This window comes from Miscanthus floridulus, chromosome 9, assembly GCF_019320115.1.
Source record: "Miscanthus floridulus cultivar M001 chromosome 9, ASM1932011v1, whole genome shotgun sequence".
Taxonomy (NCBI): domain Eukaryota; kingdom Viridiplantae; phylum Streptophyta; class Magnoliopsida; order Poales; family Poaceae; genus Miscanthus; species Miscanthus floridulus.
Window position 1 is genome coordinate 135,691,879 of NC_089588.1, and position 7,221 is coordinate 135,699,099.

The following is a 7,221-nucleotide window of genomic DNA, read 5'->3' on the forward strand; positions in this document are numbered from 1 at the left end:
TCAATCAGCGTTGGCCATATGACAAACATAAGACATATAAGTCTCTAGAAACAAGCTCTATTGAACTAGTCTAATCAGCGTTGGCTAGAATAAACTAGAACAAAAAACTTGATGAACATGCAAACACTAATCAGCTTTGGGCAGAAATAGTAAAACCAAGCCTTACTTCAATTAGAGACTAATGTTGGGCTGTGGGATAAAAATTAGTATGAAATTTATTTCTCAAGTCCCATGCTTATTTAAGAATATTATTGAATAGAGCATCTCTTTTCTAATGAGACAGTCCATTCTCTCCTTTAAAATGTGGCTTAACTATAGTGACACAATTTCGACAAGGTCTCATCATCTGACTAATGATTAACTTAAGGATAAAACGTACATAAAAAATCATATCACAAGAAATAAATCTCTTTGCCAATAAAATAAATGGTAATGGAATAAATTTCATGATGTGCTCATAAACTCCGAATTCAAGAACATATGTTCAGAATACAATAGGTTTCTCAAAACTAAGATAACATAAGCATCGTCAAAGAACTAAAAAATTAAATCTAATGTGAAGCACCAAGGCTCAACTTCATCATTATCCACCAATGGCTACATAGACTTTGATCCCCTCTCCCCTTTTACTTATGGTTTGGCAAGACCCGAGGAGAAATTAATATATGAATTATCGCACCTTAGTTAATCGACCATATGTTGGAGAAATAACTTAAATAAAACTTATGAAACAATTTTAGTTACCTGTCTCTCGAAGCCATTCCTTATACTTATTATCAATAAGGTAACTTGCAAAATTTGCAGGCTGTCAGAAACTTATCATTTTGAGCATGTTTGTTATGGTTTTCTGACATAGAACTCATAAGCAGCTTACCTAAAATTATCAGACACATCTAAGCCAAGTGCTTTCAACTCATAAGCCATATCAAACAAGCCCTTAACGTGGTTATCCAGACCACTTATCCCATCATAATAGCAATTAAGTAAGTTAGCAAAGAGGAAAACCTTTCTAAAGTGTGCTTTTATGGAGTTGTGAAGCTCCTTAGCACTTAATCCCTCGGCGTTCTTTCCATTAGAAAGAAACCTCCTCCTCGTGTTAGCTGAGAGCGAGCATCTTATTATCATTTTGGCAATCCTATCGGATTTTTCCTATTTTTCTAATTTTGGGATGTATTCATTCATCCTCTCAGCATAGTACTCATAAATAGGAGAAGGAGCATGTGGTTTTTCCTCATTAAGCGCATAATCAAGGTCCAGCTCCTTGAGAATGGCATGCACCTGATTATTCCAAGTAGTAAAATTAGTGTAACTTAGGGGTTCTATGGTACTTATAGTCTGCATAATTTACTAAATTTTTTGAAGTAGAATAAAGTCTCAATTAGTAAGCTGTATATACGATGTACTTAAAGCATGCAATTAAATCAACGTTGGTTAGAATTAACAACATACTTAAGGATTTTAATTTGCATCACCGTTGGGCAGAAAACAAAATAAAATCCATCTTAATAACACATAATTAAAGTCAACGTTGGTCCAAAATTAATTATGAGTAATCTCCCATTAAACTTCTCATTGATTTCATTTAAGGCTTTGTTTGGATGTTATCGGATTTGCATCCATCCACATTTGTTGGGGTGGATTGGGTGGAACTTCAACTAAATTACACACCAATCCACCTCAATACATGTGGATTGAAGTGGATTCGATAACATACAAATAAGGCCTAACCTGAGACCATCTTATTATACAGTGGTGGATATATATGTATATATATTGACTTAAAAATGATGAAAAATTAACTTAATAATCAATAGCACTTAATCTTAAAATAATACTTAAAAGAAGACTTAAAGTAACGAAATAATAATTACTTGATTCAACCCCAATACTTAAGCCTCAATACTTAGGTGCTAATAAAAAATATTCTGGAACTTAAAAAGAAATCTTAGACTTAAAACTTACGTAAATAGTGCATAAAAGTTATAAGGTATATTGCAGTAAAGAAAAGAAAAATTCTTAAACTTAAATATTCTCAGCAACATATTCCCAAAACATACTTATATTAACTTAAAGATTACTAAAGAAAATGGATAATCAAAATTTATATGAAGTGGGAATATATATCATTACGTGGCCATTAAACTTATATACTTAAAGAAATAATTAAGTTGCTAAGAATATAAACTTAAACTAAAGATAAATAAATGCTCTTAACAACTCACGCTTAAATTCTTAGGGAATAATACGTTAACTTTGGGCAGCCTTATTTACTTTATTTGAATATGTAATTAGTTTGTTGATAAAACAAAACTAAGAGTAATTCGGCATGTATTAACAAAAGAAAAAAAGTCCACATTACCTCCCTCAACTTTTACGAAAGTCTATTTTTCCTCCCTAAACTCTAAAACCGGGTATACCACCTCCCTGAACTTTTAAAACCGTTCTTTTTACCTCCCTAACCGTTTATTAGCGGTTTTGAAAGATGGTTTTGTCCTTTTTTTTATTTATTTCGTCTGAATCTTTGAAAAATTATAGTAAATCATAGAAAAATCATAAAATGGAAAATCTAATTTTGTTGGACTCCACATGAGTAGATCTACATAGTGACTATATAATATGATATGTTTTTGTACAAAGTTTTTGCTGTACCTTTAGATCTATACTTTTTTATATTTAATTGATAGCTGCACTTTTCATGGCCCAATTATGGTGAATTTTTTTTGATAGGCTAATTATTGTATGTTTGAACTATAATAAAAATTTCGTACTCATTGGATCATGTATATACATGATCCATGATCCAATGCGTACGAAATTTTTACTATAACTGAAATCTATAACTAAGTTATGCATGGTCCAATGAGTATGAAATTTTTACTACAGTTCAAGCATATAATAATTAGCCCACCGTAAAATTTCATCACAATTGAATAATAGAAAGTGCAGCTATGAATTATTTACAGAAAAACATATATCTAAAGCTACAGTAAAAATGTATACTAAAGCATACTATATTATATGTTCAATGTGTAGATCTACTCTTGTGGAGTCCAACAAAATTGGATTTTCTATTTTATGATTTTTGTGTGACTTGCTATGATTGTTCAAAGAATCAACCAAAATAAATAAAAAAGAAAAAGACAAAACCTCATTTGAAAACCGCTTATAACCGGTCAGGGTAGTAAAACGAACGAGTTTAAAAGTTTAGAGACGTTGTTTACCTGGTTTTAGAGCTAAGGGAGTAAAAGCATACTTTTGTAAAAATTGAGGTAACGTTGACTTTTTCGTTAGCAAAATGGCCCAGGCCCTCGTTTAGTTGCGGACGAAGTCGGCGCCGGCAGACACACTGTGGCTACAGTGTTTACTGTAGCATTTTGTTTTTATTTGATAATAATTGTCCAAACGTTGACTACTTAGGCTCAAAACGTTCGTCTCGCAAAGTACAACCAAACTGTGCAATTAGTTTTTGATTTCGTCAACATTTAGTACTCCATGCATGTACCGTAAGTTTGATGTGATGGGGAATCTTCTTTTTGCATAGTGCCAAATTCTGGAATTTGGAGTAACTAAACAGGCCCCAGGGCAATTTTGCTCAATTTAGCTGATTTGCACGCTGCTTGTGGCCATCTAACGGCCCAATAGCAGGGTCTACCCCATCTCCCCGCTGATGCTTAGTGCAGAAGCGATGTCAGCCATGAGATCGGAATGAACGGCCACGATTTCTCCCAAGCTCATATAAATTCTAAATGAAACCCTAATGGCATCAGACATCACTCTGTCCTCTCTCCCCTGCTTTGAGCTCAACATCATAGAGTCGCAGCCACCAGAGCAGAGCTTAGCGCCGCACGGGAGCCACCGGTACCACGACGCTCGGCTCGCCGGCGCGCGCGTGCGGCAGAGCCGCGCGCGGCTCCGTCGAGCCCGGCAGCCGGGTGCCCTCATGTGGCGTGGCGGCGGTGGCGGCCCCGTGCACGGTGATGGCGCTTATGTGCGCGACGCACGGCGGCAGGGAGACGGCCGGAGTCCGCGGCTCAGGCGGCGGCATTCCGATGCGCGCGGACGCGGCGGCCCCTCAAGCGCCGGCTCAGGCGGCGGCAGCTCCTGATTGCGCGCGGCTACGGCGGCGACAGTGGCCCCAGATGCGCGGCTACGGCAGCGACCACGGCCACTGATGCGCGCGAGGCGACAACAGCGCCTGATGCGCTCAGCTCGTGGGCATGTCTGTGACGGCGGCGTCCCAACTCATGACCAGCGTGCACGCACGCGAGGTGGGATTCTTATCTAATGCTTAGGATTATGGTTCGGCAGATTTGGAATTTTGGGGAATTTTCTTAGGGTTTCTGATTTCGCCCAATTCCTCTCCTTCTTAATGCTCATGTCGGTCTAATTTGACGAGATTTGTAAGCAACTGAATGAAGAATTTACAAAATCGTGACTAATTTCTTAGAACGGTATGATCATTAAGATCCATAAATTCTTACTGCTATATATAACTAATTTCTTACTTTGCTTTGTCTTAGTTCGACATCTTAAACATGAAGTTGCATATAAGCACGTGGTACTTAGGTTGCGTTCGCATCTATTCTCATCGCACCTAGAGCGTTTCCAACAGTCCTCCAATATAACTCCCCCTCTAATATAACTCTTAGTACCGGGGATGACCCAATACTACTTTGTGGATGATTGGAGGAGATGCTTTAGCAGAGCACCAATATTCTGTCCCCAATAATCCGTTATTGTATTTTTCTCTATATTCCCATACAAACACCATGACAACTCCATTTATAAATCAAAACAATTCATACTTTTTATGTCTCTACCGCACGTATCCAAATCAAAAAGTTTGAAATTTAATTTCAGAAGTTCAGATGAGAGTCACTGGGTCACGGGTTCGAAGCAGCCTCTCCGCATATTTGCGGGGAAGGCTTGCCTCAGTTTTTCTCTTACGTGGAAGCCTTCGGCACTGGGTCTACCTTTTTTTTAGATTGAGAATAAAATATATATACAATGCTGCCAAAGCGTTGCATCTGGACAGATACACAACAAATGATGTTTTTCAGCAAACCATGACCTGATTAAAAAATCGCCACCATGAGCTAACAGCCAACATACAATTCCTAAAGAACTCTATGGAAGGCGGGATCATGAGAGACTAATGCATTGAGGACGGGCTCTAAAGCTTGAAGACTTGGAACACCAACGCCGTGCTGAACAAAATAGTGACACTGATTGAAGCAGTGCTAATTCAGTCACTGCAGCTTAAAGAACTCTAATGTTGATTTCAGCAGTGATATTCAGCCACTGCCCATGTAACTGCCACAAATGCTCTATTAAGTCATCCCGAAGTTGGTTATGCCCCTCACGATCCTCAATCTTCCGATGCACTTCCAGAAATTTGTTGATTTGATCATTATCCCTCTGAGGCTGCACAGGTGGAACATATGTGAACTCAGTGTCATAATTAAAGTCCTCCGGTTGTCCTCGCTCATCCTCAATTATCATGTTGTGCATGATCACACATGTAGTCATTATGCGCCATAAAGTCTTTTGGTCCCAGAATCCCCCAAATGCACGCTCAACATCCTTTCTACATGCTTCTTGACGCTGGGCAAAGTGAGCTTGCTTGTTACATTGAGGGTTTGAAATTGTCTTCACAAATGTAGCCTATCTTTGCAAGTCATTTCGGAGAACCCTTTTATCACTTGTTTACTGAAATTTTGAGAGACAAACAAACCATGTGTCTGTATCAGGTTCTACCATTTGTTCAAACAAGGAAGAACACAAGAAAGGAAAATCACAGAACACAGTACTACAACAATCAGGTCATTTTCGATTAAAAAGACAATCTGCTTATGCTATGATCAGTGCAAACGGATTGGTCAGTGCAGAGCTTTATCTAATCATGCAGCAAATTAGTGCAGACAGGAAGGACGAGCAGACATCGGAGGGGTTAGATCTATTGGCTTGCCACTGCCACAAATAGGAGTTGAGCTCGGAGGAGGCAGTGGACCGGAGAGCCATGCCGAGTACCTTGTATTGGGGGAGAGTGGAGAGCGATGCTGCTCGGGGTCGTCTTCCCCAGCCGCAGCCCGGCCCTGGCTTCAATCCCCACCGTGCTAGCACTTCCCCGCCCCCTCCACCGCCGCTGCTGCCACGCTCACACCCACTCCCTGCCGCGGCGGCCTGCGCTCTCCTTCATGCAGTACAAGAACAGTGGGAGCGGTGGCGTCCTCGAACGAGAGAGTACTGAAGGGAGGAGATGACAGTTAAGTCGGCTCCACTGTATTGGGGGAGATGCAACTCCCCCTTCATTTGAGGGGAGGTGGGCTGTTTTTTGGTGGCCACCAAAAAAAAGGGGGGCCATATTGGTAAGCTGTTGGAGTAAGGAATTTGCCTCATCTCCCCCAATATGACAGTTTTATGGGGATTGGGGGTCCTATTAGGGAACTACCGGAGATGCTCTTAGGGCTTACTAAAAAAGCTAATAAGACTTAATAATCACTTAATCAGGCATATTAGATTGGATCTAATTTGGTGCTTACTACTTAGTGCTTAACAGATCGAGATTAAACTTACGCATCCTTAACCAATCTGTTCTTAGGCTAACTGATTAGAAGAAACTTACGCATTCATGAATATAAACTTAGCACTGATGTGCCCTTATGATTATAAAAATAGATCTAATCTGAGCCAAAAACCAACTAAATAGACTCAGCAGACGCAAATCATCATAAGACAGAGCCGTAAAGTGAACCAGCTCTGGCCTAGTATCGTGCTAGGATCTAAGCAGGCTCTTGATACCTATTGTTGAATTAGAACTTAGCATAAACAGGATTTTATCTTAGCCTAGACATGATCACTAACTAAATCTTATGCGGAAATTAGATCTTAGTGACTAACCAGAGTCGGTAGATGCCATCTGTTCCTCTGTAGATGTGATGGAGTTGATGTAGATGAAGTAGGTGTACTGATCTTCACCAATTGAGAGCTAAAACTCTCTGTTGATGAAGAGCTTGGTGTAGATCTTCAGCAATAGTACGTGAACGTGGGAGACGGCCTTCCTAAACCCTCCAGCGCTTTAGTGACCGGTTATGTGATTTGTTTCACGTGGATGGTGACGGCGGGTGTCTCCTTCTTATTTATAGATGTGCTGTGGGCCAGGGGGCCGAACCCTAGAAGATCTAAGGGTTGCCGCCGATCACGGCAAATCTAATGTGTTGG

The 7,221-nt window shown here is 39.9% G+C and overlaps 1 long non-coding RNA gene across 1 annotated transcript; it reads left to right on the forward strand.

Annotated features, from left to right (window-relative positions):
- Positions 1–3,785: 3,785 nt before the first annotated feature.
- Positions 3,786–6,331, forward strand: LOC136483026 (uncharacterized). Its single transcript, XR_010765281.1, has 3 exons — positions 3,786–4,268; positions 5,751–5,822; positions 5,922–6,331. It is a non-coding gene; the product is annotated as an uncharacterized lncRNA (long non-coding RNA).
- Positions 6,332–7,221: the final 890 nt, after the last annotated feature.